The sequence below is a fragment of the Pezoporus wallicus genome, unplaced genomic scaffold (genome assembly GCF_028554395.1).
Source record: "Pezoporus wallicus isolate ANWC-B61680 ecotype Strahan unplaced genomic scaffold, APGP_CSIRO_Pwel_v1 contig_4191, whole genome shotgun sequence".
NCBI classification, from domain to species: Eukaryota; Metazoa; Chordata; class Aves; order Psittaciformes; family Psittacidae; genus Pezoporus; species Pezoporus wallicus.
The window spans coordinates 4,945,411-4,968,228 of record NW_026641383.1 but is presented as its reverse complement, the minus strand read 5'-3'; positions in this window follow the sequence as shown (position 1 = coordinate 4,968,228).

Sequence of the window (22,818 nt, the reverse complement as noted above, 5' to 3'; positions counted from 1 at the left end):
TTTCTAGATAGGTGGTTGGAACTGCTACTGTACCTGTTCATGTCGACTCAAACATTAGAGGGGCTTGGATGGGAGAGTGAGAAATGCAGGTGCTCAGGCTGGATCTTATTATTCAGTCATTCTCCTATAGCTGCACATCCAAGGAGACTTTTTGGTCTCTCTTGTCCTGTTCATGAGGTGGAACATCATTTTCCCAAATCCTAAGATAAGTGTGCTATACGCTAAAGTGGAGACACTTATTTGTGCTAATTTAGAGCTGTTTTAGGGCGTCTGGACAGAAGAACAGTCAGTGTTTTCTGTGTGGGGGTATTGCAGGAACAAACCACATGCAGTAAGTGCAACATGCCTGAAACTCAACCTGTCCACAGACCAACTGTGAAATACCTCTGCAGTGAGCTTGACAGTTCTCAGAAGCAAAGTAACCTGTTTGCTGGAGGCTACTGGTGAATTTTCACACATATTCTGTCAATAATGTGTTAATAAGTGATTTTCATTGACTTGTCTGTAATGCCTAAGTCCTTGGACAAGTATATATCGATCTGTTAACTTTCTGGGTAAGAAGCATCCTTACGGGCCTGTGGGGTCCTTCTGTTTGAGTGGCATTCCTTCTGTTGACCAAATGGTGATACTTTGCACTGCAGAGCTGTGATTTGTGCAGCGATGGGGTCTCATTTCTGAATCCACTTGGGCATAGAGGCTCTTGCTGGAGAGGGCCTAATTGCTAAGGAGATCACAAGGGTTTACATTTGGAGCAGTGCCTCAGGAACTGATGGGGATCAGCAGAGCTTTACAGGGAAATCTGCCCAGTGCCCATTCCTGTTTCTCTGCCTTTAGCAAAAGCTATCAAGTTAATGCTAATTTAAATTCTCACTTAGGCATCTGTAGGTATAATTGCATAAAGCACTGTGCATTAAATTGATTCCAAATCCATGCGTGGATGTAGAGTGTTCAGAAAGATGTATGTTAGCCTATTTCCAAAATACATTGTCCACTTAAGATCCAAAGCTATTATGCACCCCATTTTTTGCTTGGAAGCATAATTTACCCAAGTAGCAGTTCAGCTCCCACAGCTGTCCCACCAATGTCATTGGGAATGGGAGCCTTTAATACTTTCATGAACCATTTTACTGATGGTTCCCAAATCCCTGGATTACACAAGTTGATTATGCTGGGTAAATAAAAGCTCACAAATTCAACAGAAGCTACTTAAATCTCAGTTGTAACATGCTGTAATTAATCACTACTGCTGCATAATGCCTGGAGCCAGGCAGGAATCTGAAGGCAAACCAGGTCAGCCTGAAACCTGCATGGAAAGCAAAGCCAGAGGGCGATTCTCACCTGTGTGCACCTTGTTCTTATGGTGTCAGCTGGGATTTTTGTTTCATTATGCAAATTGCAATCTTAAAAGTGCTCCTTTAAGGAGAAATTATTTCTATCACTTAGAACTGCTGGGGAGGACCCAGTGTGAATGTGTCCCTTGCTGTCCCTCTACAGTCACCCAACCAAGGGGGTGAGGAGCCCCTTCATACAACAGAGTTGTGTTGCAGGGGGCACAACATGTGTCCAGCGGGCCAATTTGCAAGGGGAATATTATAGTTGTCATTGGGAGCTTCACACCTTTGTCGTTGAAGAATTCCTAATACCTAGGTTTGGATATCACCATAACATCAGTGGCTTTCTGCAGTTCTGTGTTTTCTAGTTAAAAGCTTCTTTTCCCAGTTTTCCCCTCTCTATCAATGTCTGGGGTGCTGCTCTGCTGGAGAAAGCTGTCTCTCACCAAGCAGCACCTGGAGCAGCTCAGGCTGTGTGTGCTGCTCTCAGTGCTGAGCTGTCTTAACACTCTACGAATTTTTGCTCCTTTGTGCAGAGGTATAATTGAAGCCTCTCTTGGGGAGGAAGCTTAGTAGAAGTTCCTAAAAAGCCAGCTGAGAGAAACCTGAAATGTTCTTTCACTTGATACAATAATCCCTGCCAAATGCACATGTGATGGGTTTTTACCCTGGTATCAGAGCTGAGTCTTGAAGAATCTCTCTATAGAATCATAGAATGGTTTGGGTTGGAAAGGACCTTCAGATCATCTAGTGCCAACCACCCTGCCATGGGCAGGGGTGCATGCCTCTTGCTTCAGTTTTGGGACCAAGTGCTGATTTCAACAAGTCTACCTAGAGAGCAATAATGATAAATACAGCATACTTGAATGGTTTATGAAAAATAAAGGACAGGCTTAGCCCAAGGCAGGTGCTATGGTCCCAGTCAGATTCTGCCTGCTGAGCATGGGGACATGTGCTTTTGGGCTCTCTGGGAAACCCCCCGCCTGGGGCAGATCATGCCACCAGCATCTCCTGCTGGGCTTCACTCCCTGCTCCTCGTAACTGATTTTTAGAGGCTTACCTGGGTTCACTGGCCAAGGAACCTCTGCTGAGACACCTGCCCATTCAATTCATTCCAGGTCTCATCAGGTTTCACAGCCTTTATGTATTTTTAAATACCTCTGACATTTGAAACTGTTCCCCCGCAAGGCCTCCTTCTAAATCCCATCTCTTCAAGCTCCAAAGGGACAGTGTTTGCCGGAGTGAAGCTCTTCTGGGCTTGTAGGCGATGTTGTTTTGGCAATTAGCAGGTCCAGAGTCCCACTCTGCTGGTTCTCCTATTGCTTTTGCAGGGGAGGAGTGAATCGGGATGTGATAAATCAGTAAATCTTCACTTCCAAATGCTGCTTGGGATGGAAGCATCATGCACAAATCCCTAAATGGTATTAGCTTTGTCCCTCTATATTTCTTCCCTCCTACACCACCACTGCTGTTCGGGAGTGTGATCTGTCTCTTAGTAGTTCAGTCTTGTTCTATTTGGATATTTATACTCATTTTCCCCGTATCTTTGAGGATTCTTTTGTTAATTTTTGATACTGAATTATTTATCCTGAGTTTAGTATAAAAAAGAGGCAAATGGCTACATGTGGTACAGGAAGAGCAATGGCTGGTGCGTGGTGCTGGAGAAGGCCCTCTGCAAGGCTGAAGGGAGTATCCATTCTCCACAGGTGGCTTATTGATGGATTCTGGTACTGTGAAGATATGGAAAGAGAGCAAGTCCTTCATCCCAGGTTGGATGTCTTGTTCTTTAAAACGTTCCCTTTCAACTCTTCAGAGTATGGTTTTAAATTCATTCTCATGTTCTCCAGTCATGGTTCTTCTACAGTTTTCTTATTAAATCCCCCTCTTTTCCCCCCTTTTCGCCAGCCTTTCCCTGCTGACATTGCCCTGCTGGCATGATGGCTGCAGGTGATGCAGTTCAGGTGCTCTTCAGCTGAAGATGCAACTCTGACATGACAGCATTAAAACTGGCCATGTCTCTTTCCCTTCTCTGATAATGATGCAGAACAGCACACGGGGTGAGACGCATGGCGGGGCGAGGATTTCATCTGCTCACACAGTTTGATGTTTAATACATGAGGCAGAACCCCGAGCACTTGATCACAACGTCAGGGTAAGCCGCAACAGAGCATGTTGACAGCCACACAGTGGCTACATGACAACCAGAATCAATCTGATCTATGGAAGGGTTTAATACCTCTAGCAGTGACACTGCAACTGAGCTGAGCCCCAGCCTGGGCCTAACTTAATCCCTGCTCTGTGTAAAACATTTATGTATGCTTTCCGGAGGCTGGGGCAGTCAAAGAGGTTGCTCTTGACAAGCATGGTGTGTGCTAAAGCTTGCTGAGCTGCCTCTCCAGCAAGTGATGGGTTGATGAGGGATTTAGAAGAGAAATCATTGCAATGTCTTTGTTAGCTTTACTTAAATAACTCAGAAGAGAGGCTCGCCTAAGCTGGCTGCTGGTGATTTGGTTTTTTTAAGAAGAGCAAAATATTCTCACTTTATAAATAAATATGCTATGAAAAGGGTTTCAAAGGAAAGATGACTAGTTAATATTTGTCTTTCTGTCACTAAATTAATAGGTGGAAGGTGCACATACTGCCTTGTTTAATGTCGCTTATACCTGATACAGACCATTAAGAAGCCATTTGGTAATCCCTTATTGGCCATCTGCAGTAGGAGTGTATTTGATCAAATGACACCCCCAAAAGCAGGGATGAGAGAAAGGGGTTAAACTGTCAGCAGGAAGGGGGAAGGCAGACACCAAGCAGCAAACAATTGGCACCTGGGCTCCATTGAAGACTAAAAGTGGAAAAAAATGGCTTAATTGAAAAATCTGCCTATTGTGTGTGAGTGCTGGGCTCCAAGGGAAACAAACAAACCCACTCAAAGGAAAAGGGAAAAAAAGGCAAAGGACTGGAAAATCTGTGCTGTTGTGCAGCCTGGGGGTGTTTAACTCTTCCCAGCCCTGCGCTGCAGGTAGGAATATTCTTCATAACCAAACAGCATCTCCCTTTTAAAAACATTCACTTCATCATGGGCTATAGCAATAGAACAAGGGGTGATGTGTTCAAACTTAAACAGGGGAAGTTCAGGTTAGATGTAAGGAAGAAATTCTTTACTGTAAGGGTGGTGAGGCACTGGAATGGGTTGCCCAAAGAGGTGGTAAATGCTCCATCCCTGGCAGTGTTCAGGCCAGGTAGGACAGAGCCTTGGGTGACATGGTCTAGTGTTGAGGTGTCCCTGCCCATGTCAGGGGGGTTGGAACTGGATGACCTTAAGGTCCTTTCCGACCCCAAACCATTCTACAACAAGCCCTAGTCCTCAAAGAGGTTGGTTCTTCCCATAACACTACCCATGTCCCTTGTGCTGTTTATTCTGCCTCTTAACAATTTACATGATTGCTGAACCACTCTTTGTGCATTTTAATGAAGTTATGTTTGCATATGGCTGATTTTCAGGCTTTGCAAATGTGACTCTTTAGGGTGTCTCTCCATATTTAACCTTGCTGATGAAAAGAAGTCTGATGTGGACAGTGTCAAAGGCTAAGGATGGAGCTAACTTTAGCCTATTCATAATGGAAAACAGAAGACTTTCCCTTCCAAATCTGGCAAGAGGAACATAAGGCATTTGGGTTTGTGTAAGGTATCTCCAGTAATGACTTCATTAGGCAGCAAATTCCATTGGTCTTTATTTTCTGTAATTATTTTGAGGGCTTTTTAAGTACTTTAATATGCATTTTGGTAGCATAACTTATTGTTTTAGAGACTTTTTTATGATACAAACTTAGAAGAGATTTTGTTGCTTTCCTCCTTTATTTGTCCTTGGCACTCCTAAAGCAGTTATGCTGATTCTGAGGTCTTAATGCATGAAATGGTGGTGGAGGCTTCCTATTAAACCAAATTTCTCTAATTGTATTTGGAACTGCTGCAGCATTTTTGTGACAATCAGGTATTTGTCTTTATTCTATTTAAGCATGCAAACAATACTGTAATTTCAGAGCATCGGAAATGTCTGCTTAGGTATGTACCCCAAATTACTGCTGCCCTCAAGAGACTAAAAAAGGTCAATCCCATGTCTGAGCCCCAGCAAGACCTCCACATTTCTGTCCATGGGTGCTGCTTCCACATCCTGTTTTAACTTGTGATCTCCTGAGGTTTGAGCACTCCCCAGGAATTCAGAAGCTCTGGGTCTCAGGTTCACTCCATAAAAAGCACGTTGTATCATCATATTTTGGAGCTACCTCTGGTGCCCCAAAGGTGCAATATCTTGTACATACTTCCCCTCTCATTCTGGTCTAACAAACCCTTAATTATGCTATGAATCTTTAACAGGAGAGACTTCTAGCCCAAATGTTCTGCAGGTTGGGGTGGTGGATGCAAGTCCACTGGGGAGGGGGGTTCTGCTGGGGTCTGGCCTGCTGTGTTTGATACCCTGATAGCTGGGTTGGGTTGTGGGAGCTTTCTGTCCTATAAAGAGGCTTCTGAAAGTGTCCTGCTTAGTGAGGGACCCTGGTCCCTTTGCCTGGAGATCTCCATGCTGCTGAGATGCAGGTGTGGGAGCAAGGAACAAGCCCCAAGGAAGTCTGTAGAGAGGAAAAAAGGCTTTTCCACGGAGAGGAGCTTGGCTAACAAGATGACTGCTGATTCACAGCACTAGTTGCTGGCAGTCTGATGCCGAGGGGTCTTTTTCTCATCTTGCTTTAATAGAAAGAGCATCCGCCTGAAGTTTGACTTGCCACATTAGAGAGATAAGTCACCTGCAAGTGATTGCAGTGCTTTCCGCACACTCGCCCCGGGCCCTGCTCTAACATTATCGTCTTTCATATTGTTAACAAAAATAATGGTGCCAGTGTGTCAGGAGTTCAACCATCTGGCTAAAAGCAGCCCACAGAGCTATGGTATATGCCTGCCTTCTTACTATAATCTAAAGGCTTTTAGCAGCATTGAGTTATGAAAGTACTGCTGGCAAAGGTGGCAATGCCTGGCTGCCATGGAGCTGGAACTAAGCATGTGGGTTTAGTTGTTTGCTAACATCTGCTCACCCTATGCCTTGCTTATAGCATCAGTCCCTTATCAGCTAAGGTTTTACCTTGAACTTTCAGAAAGGCACCTCACCGGGAGGATGGTGTTATTAGAAAGGCTTTTAACTAATTATATTTCAGCTTTAAGAGTCCACAAGAAAGAAGAGGGCCATAAATTCACATCTGCTTTGGCATCAGACACAGCTCGCCCTGGTGCCACTTCATGAAATTGCTGTGCTGGCAGGGCAGTGCCACCTCCTTGAGGAGGAGGTCAGGGCAGGACTGAGCTCGGTGTGGAGTCAGCAGTGGCACTGTCAGCACAGCAGCCAATGAATATTTCAGAGGACATGAGTGAGCGGTGACTTCGTGGCAGATTAAACCAGCCAGTGTCCCATGTGCTCCCCTAAATGCTCCTGCATCTGCTTCCTTCGTGCACCCAAAAGGCAGCTCTAATCCATATTCCTCTCAAAATCGAAACAAATGGGGAAATATATCAATTTGATAACATACTTATTTGCATTAAAAGTAAAGGATTTCGCTGTTAGGATGCAGCAGCGGCATGCAACATGCAGTGCGAGCATGTATTATTAACACCATCTATTTGACTACCACTCTAGAAAATATGAAGAGGGAATTAGAGTTGAGTTTATGGGTAAAGCACACCATAGGGATGCTTCTGCCCCAAGAAAACGCACGCTCAGGAATTTAAATTCAAACCCGAATTTAAGTTACTAACTTCTTAAAGAGAAGCACAAAGATGTTAGGACATAGAAATGTAAAAATAAGCACCCAAGCCACTTTAACCCTGCCCTCAAGTAATGTTACAAGTGGAAATGTTAATTTGGGTTCATTCTCTTTCATTAGTTAGCTTCCAACTAAATTGACTTGGTCACGGTTCCTTGTCTAATTTGTCATGAAGGAAGAATTAAGGCTGTTGGCTTCAATCAGGAATTTAAAACAAAAGTTGTTTTCAGCCTCAAATATCTGAAAATAAGCTCACTTTCCAGATTGTGGGACTAACTTTCTATATCCCTTATGCTCTCTTTCACAATATTCTCTGGTGTGCCAATACTTATTAAAGAAAACATGAAAAATTCATACGCAGAGGATGGAGACATAAAAATGTTGTGGATAATGGTGCAATAGTTGTCTTTTTTCTGCTTTTGGCATTTTTATAACATTTAAAGGCTTAGGGAGCTGTTTTGTCTCTAGAGCATACAGTAGATGGTCAGAAGACTTATGTTGCCTGTGTTGCTTTGCAGAGCCTTTCAATTTGCTCTTTTGTCCTCCCAGTGTAGAATGATGGTCTGTTTGCTCTGCAAGGCCATGGTCTGAAGCATGTCATGACAAAGTGACCAGTCATAACCCTCCCCAGGCACTCTGCCAGGTGGCCATTGCTATGCTATCTGCAGTGCAATAGGAGCTGAGGGCAAAAGATACTCATTTGGTGGGGCTTAGGAAGCAGGCAAGAATCTGCCGTTGTGTAAGTAGAAAAGCCCCTTCATAGCAGGGAGCAGATACGACTGGCTTTTGGATCAGTCAGCGTCAATAACACAAGGTGGATATTCAGAACTTCCTTGGTAGAAGAAGGAGGAGTCTACTCCCATCTTGCAGTTCATCCCTACACTGAAGCCTGCAGGCAGGAACAAGCTCTTTTCCCCCCCTGCCCTAAGAGGTTTGAAGTGCTTTGCCTGTCCGTTAACCCTCTTGGGATTTCCAAGTGCTTGTGTAGCCCAAGTGCTGCTCCTGAATCAAAGTGAGCACCTGTATCTCAGCATCCTTGGGTAGGGAGGCCCCAGATCTTCTCCCCATCATGTGAAGAACCATCTTTTCTTCCCCCTTTTTGAATCTAGCTCTTACTAGTGTCATTCAAAGGCACCTCCTTCTTGTGTAGAAAGCAGAGTGAACAACCAATATCTCTTCACCTGCCACTTGGGGTTGTGCTCTTGTAATTGATGAGGGCTGGAGAAAGACTTAGCCCTTGGTGCAGGAAAATAAGCTGCTATTGCCTTTGACCTTTCATTGTTTTCTTCAAGGAGCTACAGCTGTGGAAATGAAGAACAGGCACAGCTATAGCATTTCAACAGCTGCTGTTGGCGGGGCTAATAAACATAGGTTTTAACTGCTTCCTGGGAAAAGTAAAGATGTGTTTCATACAGGATGTGATGCACAAAATGTGGTTTCCCTGCAAAACCCATGGCAGTAATACAGAAGTTAAACTTAGCAACACAGTTGTGAAATGGAAGGGGTTTACTCATGGTTTAAGTGCAAAACTTCAATACAGAATAAAGAAGAGAACTATTATGGTATCTCCCTGCAACCAATTACTAAAATAAAGACATCCAAGAACAAATTCTGAAATTGATTTTAAGATATTTAATAACTTCTGAGTAGGAGTATAGTATTTTAATTCCAAAATAAGGATTCTAGTATCAGTTCACATCTTCCTTACGGTAATAAGATGCTGGAACTACAGGTTTCATGAGACTCAACTTTCCTTCTATTTTTCCTTCTTCTTTTTATCCTTTCTTTTTAGTAAATAAAAGAGAAACACAAGTTTTGGGACTTGTGGGAGAAAAAAGCTGAAAATGTGACCCAAATGTACACTTGGAAGGCTGAAGCATGTCAGAACAAATAAAAGGCAACTGGATTGATTATTCCCATTTAAGTTGCAGCACTTTTGGAGGCTTGTTTTGGCACAATCAATTAGCTCCTCTGCGCTTTTCCATCTTGCACAGAAGCAGTGGGAGCTTTACAAGTACCATTTTATAATCCTCAAACAACCTACCAATGCTTTCATTTCCCATCCATTTGTTGCCAGGCACAAAGGGGTTTAATAACAAAATGATTGATGACTCTATTTAAACAGATCATTAGCCTAATGACGTATGAAACTAGCAGAGTTGTTAGCTTAGGTACAAATGTATTCCTTAAAGAGCGACTGAAGTTGCCTTGTCTGGTGTCCACATCCCTTCGCTAATCTCTGCAGATTTCTCCTTCACATTCATCTTCTGCTGGCGAACACTCATTAGGCACATTGCAAGAGCTCGCTTGGTGCTTATGGCTGTTCCCAGCATCCTGGCAGAGAGCTTGGCAGTGTGAGGAGAAACCCAGATGAAAGGTGACAACGGGATGTCCATGTTACAGGCTATGATAGACCATGCGTAGCCCCCACCATCAGCACAGCCCATGTTGCTCCATACTTTCTCTCGATGCAAGGCAGTTCCAACTCAGAGGTCGTGCATTTGAAGTCTTCCTGAACATTGTTGTTATCTGAATTGTGGGGTTTATTTCTTCAAACACTGGTAATTAAAAGCAAAAAGCACAGTGACAGCATTTTGGAATCTAGTCAGCAGCGCACTCTCCTGTAGATACCATACGTGCTCTGTATCAACCCAGTGTTCCCAGTAAATCCAGCTCCTGGGGAGTGGGCTAAATTTCCTTGCTGCAGCTGGGTTCTTGTCATGGTTTAAAACCACTCAGACAGCTTGTTCACTCATTCCACCCCTTCTTGCCCTCCCCCTACTCCTGGAGGGACGGAAAGGAGAATCAAAAAGAATGCACGGGTTGAGATAAGAACAGTTTAGTAACTAAGGTATAACACAAATCACTGCTGCTACCACCAATAATAATAATGATAAGGGAAATAGCAAGGGAAGAGAATACAACACCTCAGCACCAGCTGACTGATAACTTGCCCCCCCAGCCCAACCAAGCACTGACCGATACCTCGTCCAACCCCGCTGTCCTCCCTTCCGGCTAACTCCCAGTTACATCCTGGGCATGACGTGCTGTGGTATGGAATACCTCTTTGGTCAGTTTGGGTCAGGTGTCCTGTCTCTGCTTCCTCCTGGCTTCCCTCTTCCCTGGCAGAGCATGAGGCTCACAAAGTCCTTGGTCAGACTAAAACATCATTGTTATCGGCTCTGTTCCCAGGCCGAAAGTCAAAACACTGCACTGCACCTTCTCCTTCTCCACTTCTCCACTGCACTGCACTCTCCTTCTCCACTAAGAAGGAGAAAAATGACTGCTACTGCTGAACCCAGGACAGTTCTGATAAGCCCTGCAGAGCATCCATGTTACACCTAGGACTTCTTTTCTCCCAAAGGTTCAGGCTGCCAAAACTCATGGAGGGTGAGCAATACATGAAAATAATGGTGAGACATCTAATACCAGCACTTCAGTGACCACAGTGTTGTGCAGTATGATGTCCTCTACTTAAAAGCATGATTAGCATTGCAGTTGTGTTTTGCATACTTGGGGCTAGGCAATACAATGGATATCTGTCTCCCATGGCTATTACAAGTCAGTAGTTATTGACATATGCCTTGATCCTCCATGAAGCTTTGTTTTTCCCAGTGGTCTTAGACACACAGCTATCGCCTGGGAAGCAGCAGGATCATGGTGGCACCTTTTACCTTTCTCAGAACTTCCATCCCAGCAAGTTCTTTAGCAAATGCCTTGGCCACCAGGACTATGCTATTGCTGCAGATGTATCATGGGTTGTCTAAGGCTTTGCACCGCATGCCTGGGCTCATGTCTGAAGCAGTGAGGGTGACAAAACTTCTGCTGAGTCTAGCATCTGCCCTCTTTAATGGGAGATGCTTCATGAAATGCTCCCAGCTGTAACTGAGTTAATCTTTGCAGGAACTAGAACTCACCTACCCTTCATTTGAAACCTCTGGTACTTTTCCATTATCACACACTTAGAGGAAATCAGGTTTTTTTAGCCAGCACATTTATAAAGATTATGCAAGGTACATCACCATTTTAGAAAGGCTTTTCCCTGCACATTTCTTTTTCTTCATTCCTCCTAATTAGTATTTGGCAAAGGAAAGCTCCAGCTCCATTTCTGTTACTACTTGTCCCTGGGTGACCATTTAAGAAGTACTTCATATGTCATTACACAGTTATTCTCTGTCTTCACCCTAAGTGTCTTGTTTCTGAATGAAAGGGTCCTTCTTGGTAACTGATCCCCATGCATCCTGACAAGTCCATCAGTCCTGCTATACAGAGCATGTGTCCACCTCAGGTACCTGATGATAAATGAACTATGATTGATATTCCCTTTATACTCTGGAACAGCAGCCATTAAACCTGCTGGACTTGTTCTGTCACACTGAAGACTACCAGGAGGATGGTTTGCATGTCTTTTATACCTAAAACACAGCTATTTATATCCTGAATGCTGTACAGGAATGATGGGAAGTGAATCATCAGAGATGTTTTGATTATATGAATAAGATTCAATTTCAGGTTTATCCTGATGATGTGAATGTTTTCCCTGGAGATTCGTGTCTCCTGCTGAGCTGGCAGCTGTGCACAGTAGGGCTTTGCTCCTTTCAGATATGGCTAATTAAAGTGAAGGACCTGATTAGCAATCTGGTGGGAGACCTCTAAGCCGAATTTGTCACGAGGAAGCAGGTAGTCACTTTTACTCACTATGTCATAGACTTTTCCTATTTGAATTCATACCAGACCAGCAGACCACACAACCCGGGAAGGAAGTCACTGCTGGCCAGAGATGTCACCCTGGGCTTATGTTGGCAAGGCTTTAGTACTTCCTTCAGCTACACTTCTACCATCTTTTGTCATCTTCCACCTTGGTTTTCTGCTTACAAAACAACAGCTGAGCAGCCACAGCCCAGCCTGGGAAGGAAAACCCATGGCAAGGAGCTGGGATGGGGAACCCTGAGGACGCCCCAAGGTGCACCACACTGCCTTTTGCCTCAGGCACTGGAGATCTGGGTGGTTCTTCTGCAAGATGAGTGCTGATGCCCTGTTTTAAGTGTTCCTTTAGACAGGTATGTGCTGCCTCACTCCAGTCCTGCTTGCAATGAGACAAGACTTTTCTCCTCATATTGCAAAAGCTGATGAGAAGCTGAGATGTTTCAACCTGGAGCTGGTGACTGCAGGCATGGCTCCTGCACAGCAGATGCTAGCTGATGGCATTCATTGCTATTATTTATTGCACTCTTTTCATTAAATTAATAAGACCCCACTATCAGAAAAGATCAAAAATAGACTGCTTCAACATGCAGTAGGATGAACACTTGTGGGGAGATCTTGAGGGAAGTGAAAGAGATGCACAAGATTGCTACAGGAGCTTCTCCTTCCCCAACCATCTATAAATAGGCTCACACTGCGAGCTTGAGGAGAGTCTTTAACTAAACACAATGGTTTATAATATCAGAAAAAGCACAAGTCTGGAGATGATGATGCCCTTATCTGGTATTTCCTGCCATTGTACTGGATCTTGGTCATTTTTAAGCCTTAGAATATTTAAGGTACAGAAACAAGGAATGGCAGGTAACTCATTTTCCATGTGTTCCCAGGTGGGATGCACATATAGGGGCAAAGTAGCTTGAAATGAAGCCTCTTTCATGCAAGGAAAACACCAGTGATGGACCTTTTCCTATCAAGTCCCATGCTAGGTCCAAGATAGATGCAAATCAATGGCATTTCTACATATGAGGATACATTTCCAACCCTAACTATTCTATGATTCTATGATTTCCATTGAATGTGGGTTTTTTTCTCTCTTCTAATTTCACTCCTTTTGTCAGCACACTCACCTATACCAAATGGGTAATTTTATTCTTACAAACAGGCACCACTGCTTTCAAAGGGAACGGATGGTTCCTACAGCATAGCCATCTGCTGCTTGTTGCAGGCTGCTAGTGGCCCACTGTTTTTAAACACAACTACAGCTATGAGTATGTAATACCTGAAAGCGCTTTGACTGGCATCCCATCCCTTTTCCTTTTCTCTTTCTCTAACAATTTTTGGTATGTTCTTTCAAATCCATGCTTCCCCCCGGTCAGTTTTTCATAGAATCACAGAACTGATTGTAATTCTATAGAAAGGACATTAAGATCATCTAGTTCCAACCCCCTACCATGGGCAGGGACACCTTCCACTAGACCAGGTTGCTGAAGGCCTGGTCTTGAGCCTGTCAGAGATGGAGCATTCACAACTTCCTTCAGTAGCCTGTTCCAGTGCCTCACCACCCTCACAGTAAAGAACTTCCTCCTTATACATATATAAAACGAGATTTACCCCTTTGTAGACTAAGAAGTGTTGTCTCAAAATCTTTGCCGTGCTCATGCAGAAATGACTCGGCAACAGAGATGCAAAGGATACAGAGTGGTGATGCTGGGGGGATCAAAAACAGTAGCCCCCTGACTTGGGAGGAGAAATCCTGAACTGCCATGGGTGTTTTTATACCTATTTAGGACATTTGCTGCCCTTCATTGGGTGTTCTTTTGGTTTGTCTCTCTCCTACTATGATGGTCTAAATGCAAGTAATAATTTATTAAAGAGCTATATAAATTGTTATTTTTATTAAAAACAAAGCAAAGCAGAACAAATACTCATTTCTGTGGAAGCATGTTCTTTACCACACAGGTCGATTAGCCCAGTTTGATGCTAAGAAAAGATGTGCTGGTGGTAATGATCTTCTGCTTGCCTGCAAGGAAAAAAATAATCCTTTTTGTGTTACTTGGAGGATTGAAAATCAATGTTAGATTTACTGACTGGAGCTCAGCTATAGCAAAGCTTTGGCCAAAATCTCCATAGGTGTAAAGCAGTACAGCTGCTCTGGCTGGAGGGTGCTGGTGCCAGCTGAGCCAGCTGGATTTTATTGCTTATTAGATCAAATTAAAGGATGTTTGCGTCTCACATCAATTCTGACACAGAGATTTGCAAGTAGGAGCATTAAAGATGGCAAAATTCATGCATATGACCACTTTTTATTAAATCATGTATCAGGCTTGTGTTGTCAGCACAGCATCCCCAGGCTTTTACTGACCCTAAGACCTGTTCTGCTCCTAATGCAGTTAAATAGGGCTGTTATTTGTACAGTGTGAGCAGTGATCACCCTAAAAACTGAGAGGGACCTCACTGTCTGTACCAGTGAAGAACCTGCTCCATTGCCTCCTGCAGCCCTGTACAAACCTGGGGGCACATCCCTTATGGGGATTGGGTAGTGTAAGTGATGGGAGACCATCCTGAGCAAGGAGGGATATCTCCTCTGGGTATCAGTCCAGTTGAACACTGTGGGGGTTTTTATTCATGCAGTTTCTCATGCCTCTGCCACAAACCAGCTCAATTTCTTCCACTAAACCCCGATGAGCAAAACAGACTTTTCATCATCTCCTTGAAAAAAACAAATAAAAATTGCAATGTATCTGCCTGCAGGTGATGAAGACAATTACATCCCCCACCTGCTTTTTGCCCCCAATAAAGAAAAGCATCTTTCACTGAAATATCTGTCCTTCATTTAGCAAAGCCGGCAGCTGTCAGGAGAGAAAAGCTGCAGATTGACAGAGGAAAGAAACAGCAAAAGAGCTCCCAGAACAGTGCACAGAAAAAGTAATCTTAAGATGTTGACCTCGCATGGAAGCGTGCGTAGTTAAAACAAAACCAGCAATATAATGTCCTAGTTGTTTCCTAGATGGGAGTGCTGTACTCACTGCATGGTATCCCACCCTGAGAGCCTGCAGTTGTATTTTTCTTGTGTTTTTTTTTCCTACAGAACAGGAAATGTGGCATGCTTAGAGGTGGGTCCTCTTATTCCTGAAACACCAGCACTTCTTTTGTCCCATCACCATTACGGTCTGGTTTTATCAAATCACATCAGGGTTGGTGATTTGCAAGGGCACCGATGCAGTTGCATGAGATTTCTGACCTGTGAGAAATCACATACTGCATTATTAAAGCCCAAATTAGGTAAAAAAATAGTGATTTCTCCCATCTCCTCTCCTTGAGTTCATGTAGTCTTTGATCTTTTCCTCCACTTTAATATTCTGTCTATAAACCAGTTCGCTTCCAGATCCTGCTGTTCAGCTGTTACTGAAAAATCATCTTCAGAAACACTGAGCAGGGAAATGTTGATTTGTTTTGATCTCAGGGGAAATAACGTAACTCAGCAACAAGCCCACCAACAGCAGCTCTTAATACACAACCAGACAGCTCACAGAGAAATCACCTTGCTGTTAGGCTGCGTACACATATTTAATTGCATTTAATTCTTGAACGCTGATACAACTCGTTTCAGCTGTATGAATAATGGGGGGGTTTATTTGGTTCACTGGCTGAACCAAAGGAGAATAGAGGAGAAAAAACATAAAGTGGTTTCATTTTCAGGTTCTTTAATCCTCTTTGCATGAGGCCTTTTAAAACTATTTTTGTAGGTCTTATTATAAAATGGATAAAAAAAAATGTAGTTTCAGAAGGAAAAGCTGAAGTATTTAATTCCTAAAGCTAATCTGGAGGAGGGGGAAAAGGTTAAAATGCAGCATTTGGGCATACCTCCAGTTAGGCTTTTGGGTGACTTATGCCCAAACATGCACCATATCAGCTCTGAATATGCATTTTGCCAAGCAGAACCAGGGCAAACATAAATGTGAGGCCAACACACACCAAAACCACCATTTCCTCCCATAATTGTATTGAACTTGTCACAGTGGTATTCTTACAAGTGCTGGATTTTCAGACTCTGTGAGTTCTCTAATGTGACCATGCTGAAAACAGCTTTCCTACAAGCGATTACTTACTCACAAAACAAGACTGTTCTTTCCAGTCGTGACTCCTGGAAACACACAGGGTTTGGCTAGGATTGATGTGCCCTTTTCCAGCTTACCAGGCTACCTGCTGGTCAGCCAGCTTTCCTAAAGCCAAGTACTTATTCAGAACAAAAATATTTCAGAGGAAGAACTATTACAGCAGTGATGCTATGCCTGCCTTGCTCTAGTGGTGGTCACCCTGAGACCCAGCAAGCTGGTGGCACTATCATCTGCCATGCAGTGATGGGACCATCACATCCAAAGCTTTTGCCATCCTGTGGTTTCCCAGACTGGGTCAAAGCATCCTCTGCCATCAGGGAATAAATTTGTTGCTGGCATTTTTTCTGCATTTCAGGAATTGTAGTCATTATCATGTAGTATATTTAGTTGCCATTTGAAGCTTCTTCTAGACTACCTATTGAGCTTGTTAAATTGCTAACACAGACATCTCCAGTGATGGTTAATGTCAAAGGCTGACTGCCTCTTGCTTTCACAACACTTGTAGCTGAAACACTGGCACTTCAGTATAACATTCCTGAAATACCCCCACCAGGGTTTTCCCTGTACCTTACTGTCCCCACACTGCTCCCATTGCAGGCAACAACCCACCCTCCAGTGAGGGGCTGTGGGCTGTCAGGAAGGAGATACAGGAGCAGAGATGAGTGGAGGGATGAAGGAGAGGAATGTAGGGGGAAATCCAGTGTGGAGGATTTCAAGAGCTGTGTGACAAAGACATGAGCTGTCAGGCAGGTTCAGGGACCTTGGAGCAGCTTGCTACAAAACAAGCCTAACCGATAAACTGTGGATTTTAATTAACGTGTTCTTTCATTCATGCACAAAATTAAAAACCCATCCAGCCTCAATCACCATCATCTTTTTTCTATTTATTTTTTTCTTAAATTAGGAGGTTTTGCTATACTAATTGTTACATTTGTCCGTTTCCATCAAATCAAACTAATGACAACCAGATGGTTGCAGCTCTCAAGATGCCTCACTCAGGGCTAATCCATGCTCTCTGCTGTGCAGAAGCAAGGAGCAGAGGGAGTCAGTCCTCTTCCTCCAGGCACTGAAAGGACAGGATTAAAAAATACATAGTCAGCAGGAGGCAAAGCTGGTGAATACCACTGTGACCAGCTCTCCCCATGGAGCTGAGGTTGGATTATCCACCCTGTTCATACACTGTCATCAAAAACCATGCAGAGGGATGGATGCGGAAAAGTAATCAGAAAAGTAATCTGTCTGGAACAGAAACAATGTGTGTTTGATCTCTTCAGTCACTCTAAAGGATGTGAAGATTCATATATGCCCCCTGCCTGTGCACTCCCAGTGTGTATAGATGCTGTGTGCATCATCTTCTTGTACACCCTCTACCTGGTCCATCACCCATGCACAAAAAATTACCAAGGGTGAGATTTGTCCCCACATGTTTTGCTCCACAATAACAGACTTGAGATGTTGCTCCTGTCAGCTCCTGATAATACATGCATGTTAATAATTACAGCAGTTTAGTTAAGAAGCAGTAGGTCAAACCTGTTGTGATCACTTGGATGATACATGAAAATTATTACAGGGTGCACCTATTGTAAGTTAGGATGATTAAGGCTGCTGTTATTAACACTCTGCCCTTCCCTATTGCCAGTTTAATTTTCTCTAACATTTTTACATCCTACTCCTCATCGTGCCTTGGGGTTTTGTAGTAAAATTGAATAACCATTTTCCTTTCTAATTTTTCTACTAAAGCACCATCTTCTTTCACCATCAGAGCTGAGAAGCAGGTTAATCCCATGCAAACTCATCTGCTGTTAGCACTTCCCCCTGCTCAGGGGTGATAGACCAGTCAGAAAACAGTGGAACTTCTGCACCTCTTTCATCACTTCTCACAAGCAGCTGCTATCAGAGACCGTCCCAGTTAACAGAAGCCTCTGAGGACTTTCAGGTAGGTTTTAACACCCACAGATTGTGGGAGGCTTGACTAGTTGAGCAGTGGAGCAGACTTGTTGGAGTCATCTGTTGGCCTCCCCAGCACATAGGCACACCACCAGCTTACTGGGATGTGGGCACCCATGTACTGGGAAGCGTTCTGCCCGCAGCTGCGTTGCACATGTCCAGCACGGTGCCAACACATGGTGGTGCACAGGCAAAAATCAGAGTCACACCTCCACAGTGGAAAAGGTTTTATGATTCTTTGTGTTCCCCAAATCAGGAGGAAACTCACTGGTCTGACATAGCCACAAGCTGCAACCTGCCTTTAAAGAGAAACCCTTAGTTTTCCATCTTTCCCTTCTTCAATGGACAATCCTGTTAGGAAGAAAAACATGACCATGGACTGTGGTTCCTTGATTTTGTCTACAATAAAAATGTGGCTCTTATTTATATTCTTTACTGATGAAAGCAGAAGGTTCTCACCTGCAGCTGTCAGGCGATGCTGTCTTTCTGTAATTTGGACGGTTGAGCCAAAATTTCACGTTAAGAGAAACCTTCCTCCATGCCTTTCTGTCTCTGGGGATATCATGGCTCCCTCTGAAATAACCCTTGTGCTCTGCCTCCAAAAGACAATTTCAAACAGCAGCTTTGGGGGGGGGGGGGGTTGGATCCTTGGCTTACATCAAATGCCTTATTCTGGTGTGTTTCAGAAAAGCAGATATTCCTGCGGACACCCCAGGGGCTTCAGCTCCTTCTCAAGCTCTAAAGCTATGGCTAAAGTCAGCAGACTGTTTAAAAGCAGGTATTGCTGGTAAGGCTGTGATGGGATTTTATCTGCATTCAAGCTAGGCTCAGTTATCATCCAACATTAGGAAGGCTCCCAATCAAATGTTTTTCCATTTCTGAAACTGTTTTACAGTGGCAAACATTTTCACATCCAAGCACCAAAACAAGTGGCACTGCATACACAAAATAGAAACAGCACCAGTAGCTGCACTGGTATCACTAGCCCTTCTGAGACTGGCGAGGAAGGTTAAAAGACACCTAGGACTATTGCACCTGGGGCCTAATGATGATAAGCTCCAGCTATAAAAGGCTGCAGGAGGAGCACAGATTCTCGAAATGGAAACTTGGAGCTGGGTCCTAGGGTTTCCTTGACACATGGAATGCATGTGTCTAGTGGGAAAGAAGGTGTGAGAACTGCCTGTGCTGCTGAAAGTAAGTGATTTTTGGGGGGAAAGAGCTGACGTGCTGTTACTGGGGTATGGTGTTTGTGGTGTGAGAGGCTAGGCAGTCCTCGATAGGAGATGTTGGCTCTCAGGTAGAAGTCAAAGATCCCTCTGCTAATATAATATTTTCCTCCCTTGTGATAGACACTGGTATCCACTTGGCTATGTGTTTATTTCTTGGAAAGGTTAATAGTCATTTGGTTAAGCTTGAAAGGGTTTTCTGCCCCAACTCTTGGCAGAAGGGCAGAAATAGGAGAGATGAGGAAAACTGTCTGTGCCACTGGACTGGGAATCACAGTCTTCTAGCAGTAGTTTCATAGCCTGTGTGACATGACCTTGTAAGTCAAGGAGCAGACAAAATTCAACACTGTATACTATTATTTAGTTAATATTTAACCTAAAAGTTGGGGTTGGCAGCCTCAGTGAGCGACAACTGTGCTGGAGATAATGGGTTTAGCTTTGGGATGCATCCAAAGCCTGACTAAAACTCTGGGGATGTTTGGGATAGTGCTGAACTGACCCCCCCCCCCCCCCCCATCTCTGCTTCACATGAACCTTCCATGGCTTTGGGATGCTGATGCATCTCCCTCTGACTAGTCCCAGTTTGGGTGCTTGATTTGCAGCCTGTATAGCTGCAAAACGTGGGTGTTTTTAATGTGTTTCAAGGGTCTTGTCCTGCCTGCCAAAAGCTTGCAGCAGCTGCCCAGGCTAATTTTACAACTTGGGTGTTTGCTTCTGACAGGCAACTCCTCATATCTTTATGACTAGACATTATTATATTGTTCTTTCATTTGATAACTGTTTCAGTAATGGCTTCCATTTGCAGTAAATCTCTTGCGTTGCCTTTTTCCCCCCTATTAAACATAAGATGATAACCCTTTGCGGGAGGCTGTGTGCAGCAATTCAGTGAAGCTTTAAGAGGCTGGACAGGAGGGGAGATGTGGAAGGGAAATGTGGTCAGCGCTAGCAAAGTGCCTCGTGGGAAGATGCTTTTTGTGAAACTAATTATACCCTGGAGTACTTGGAAGAGCCTTCCCAGCATGCAAGTTGAACTGGAAAATTAATATTTAAATGGTTCTTCAAGTTAGTACATCTTTGGAAAGCACTGCTCAATACCTGGAAAATATGCCTGTGACACGAGAACAGACCAGTCTGAATCTGACTTGGCACACATTTGGCCACCACCACGGAGCAGAACCTATCCCAGTTAAATGGCTTTGCAAACACCAACTAAAATACTCTGAGCTCTCCACAACACACAGCCAGTTCAGCCTTACTTTCCCTGGTAGTGCAGCTCTTGGTTTGCAATAGGGAAGGCTGGAGCTTGCCCAGAAACGTGGGCTGGGAGCAAGTTTCTGAACCCCCAAAGGAGCATCTCCAAAGACCTTTTCAGCTGCTCTTAGGCTGTGGCTCCTCTTCCTCATGAGTTTTTTAATACGCACTTTATATATAGTTACCCTGGAGGGTGACAGCACGAGGACAGAGGACATCCCAGCAGCACCAGGAGCTTTGCACTTTTCATCTCCTGTTGCAAGATAGCTTTGGTGGCCCAGTACTGCAGCTCTGACCAGGTCTGGCTTATCTGACGGCTCATTTGCTCTGGAGTTGAGCTGAAACTTGTCAGTGAACTGCAGTGCTAGGCAACAAAACACATCCCTAAAAAATGCAGCGAGCTGCATGGATGTCTGTTTAACTAGGGTAACCACACCTCTGTGTGCTTAAAAGCAGGTAACTAATACTGGGTGTGCAATTGCAGGAGCAAGAGGAGAGACTACAGCTCTGAACACCAGTGCTCTGATGCCAAGTAGCTGAGCTGTGCTATTGAGTGTGTGTTTGAGCTGGACCATGCAGGCGAGGTGTAACCCATCATCCTGTGTCTGTAAGTCCCCACGAGTAAAGAGGGCTGAGGGTGAGGTGGGATGGGACTGATGCTCCAGTGCTGTGTGTGGCCTCCTGCACTACTAGCTGCAGTGGAGCAACATCTGCTGCAGGGTGGTGGTCACTGCTTCAGTTTAATTCTGTGTTGATATCGGAAGATCTTTGGGGGATAAAAGGTGGTCATGGTCCGAATCCCTGTGCACAGCTGAATGAGCCAGGCTCAAAATGCAGAAGAGCTTTAAGGAGCCCAAAACCCCCAAAGCAAATGTTGAATGGAGCCTCTAATTTGGGCAGCCCCTGCTGCCTCTCAGTCAGAAGTGCATGTGTGGGAGATATCAGAGGACTTGGTCTTCTAATTCCTGGATGTTTTGGGTTTCTGTCCAGATGATGCTTTCCCAGTATGGGATTTCAAATTCAGGTTGCAAAACAACCTCCTCTAAACTGGAGAAAAGGGTTTCTCCCCACCACTTGACCAAATAAATTACCCCAGTAGCAAAAGGGTCTTTTACCTTCAGTCTGAAAACAGGATGGAAAATTACAGTGGTTATATACAACACGCTGTAAGTACCCTCAGACAATGAGTATTTTGTTGGCTTCCCAAGTCCCAATTAAATCATTTATACATTACAATTTAAAGCATATACTCTGCCGCTAAAATCCATAACAGCTATAAAGTGTGTGTTGTGTATACAGTTATTATTGTTGCTATTTAGTTTCTTATCTATTTTAATAGCTAAAATATTAGAATGGGAAAAGAGAGTACTGATTATCCACAGATACGCCTAATTTAACACTGTGAAGGTATCTGCTAAAATAACATGTACATAATATAGGTAAATGAATGTTCATGGGAGGCTAAAGCTGGAACACAGCAGTGATCCCAGAAATAATTGTTTCTTCAGGAGAGACGAAAAACCGAACAACCCACCCTAAAGCTTCAAATAAAGCCTTTTGCTATGCTTTTAAAAATAAATGCTAGCAATGCATTTTAATTTCCCACGTGGTTCAACATACCAGCATTATGAGAAATCCCTTATTTATGAAGCTCCTGGATAAAACCAGGCTCTGATCCTGGAAGTGCCTCTATCCCTGTTAATTATTTCTTAAAAAATAAGAAGCATTTTGACTTTAACTCTGCAGGATGGAAACAGCTCACACAAGCAAGGATGTACAGAATTAATGGCTTATTTTGTGATTGGGTTTATTTCCAAATAAACCCCCAAAAATGTGAGGGGGGAAAGGTGCTTCTCCCTTAGGCTGCCTATTGCTGGCCTTGGGATGGACCCTGGATCCTGTGGATGAAGTTTCTGCTGTAGGGTTTGTTTTTATTGCTTTCCTTGCTTAGATGTGGGGGGGGAGTAACAGTGGATGAGCAAATAGTGTTTTATAAGGAAAAACATTTGGTCGTTGTAATTTTGCAAATCACAGGATCACAGAATGGTTTGGGTTGGAAAGGACCTTAAGATCATCCAGTTCCAACCCCCTGCCGTGGGCAGGGACACCTCACACTGAACCATGCCATCCAAGGCGCTGCCCAACCTGGCCTTGAACACTGCCAGGGATGGAGCATTCACAACTACTTTGGGCAACCCATTCCAGTGCCTCACCACCCTTACATTAAAGAACTTCTTCCTTATATCCAACCTGAACATCCCCTGTTTAAGTTTAAACCCATTACCCCTACCCTATCGCTGCAGTCCCTGATGCCGAGTCCCTCGCCAGCATCACTGTAGCCCCCTTCAGATACTGACATCAAAAAGCTGTTGTCTAAAGGAGCAGCCAACTATTGCTGCACACCAAAAATACAACTTCTTTCTTTTTTTAGAGG